This window comes from Amblyraja radiata, chromosome 15 (assembly GCF_010909765.2).
Source record: "Amblyraja radiata isolate CabotCenter1 chromosome 15, sAmbRad1.1.pri, whole genome shotgun sequence".
In the NCBI taxonomy this organism is placed as follows: Eukaryota; Metazoa; Chordata; class Chondrichthyes; order Rajiformes; family Rajidae; genus Amblyraja; species Amblyraja radiata.
The window spans coordinates 58,082,103-58,082,817 of record NC_045970.1 but is presented as its reverse complement, the minus strand read 5'-3'; positions in this window follow the sequence as shown (position 1 = coordinate 58,082,817).

Below are 715 nucleotides of genomic sequence, written 5' to 3'. Positions count from 1 at the left end.
TTGCAGCGATCCCGGTGAAAACCTCCTTATCCGTGTACAGGGAAGGGCTAGACCTGACAATCAAATGCGACGGCATTATTGAACAACGAGGACTGGATCTATATATACATAGAAACATAGACACGTAGAAAATATGTGCAGGAGTAGGCCATTCGTCCCTTCGAGCCAGCACCGCCATTCAATATGATCATGGCTGATCATCCAACTCAGTATCCTGTACCCGCCTTCTCTCCATACCCCCTGATCCATTTAGCTACACGGGCAACATCTAACCCCCTCTTAAATATAGCCAATGAACTGGCCTCAACGCCATTCTGTGGCAGAGAATTCCAGAGATTCACCACTCTCTGTGTGAACATTTATTTTCACATCTCGGTCCTAAAAGATTTCCCCCTTATCCTTAAACGGTGACCTCTTGTTCTGGACTTCCCCAACATCGGGAACAATCTTTCTGCATCTAGCCTGTCCAACCCCTTAAGAATTTTATAAGTTTCTATAAGATCCCCTCTTAATCTTCAAAATTCTAGCGAGTACAAACCGAGTATCCAGTTCTTCATATGAATGTCCTGATATCCCAGAAATCAGTCTAGTGAACCTTCTCTGTACTCCCTCTATGGCAAGAATGTATTTCCTCCGATAAGGAGATCAAATCTGTACGCAATACTCCAGGTGTGGTCTCATGGGCGAGAATACCGAACGCCTGTTGAAATCGTAC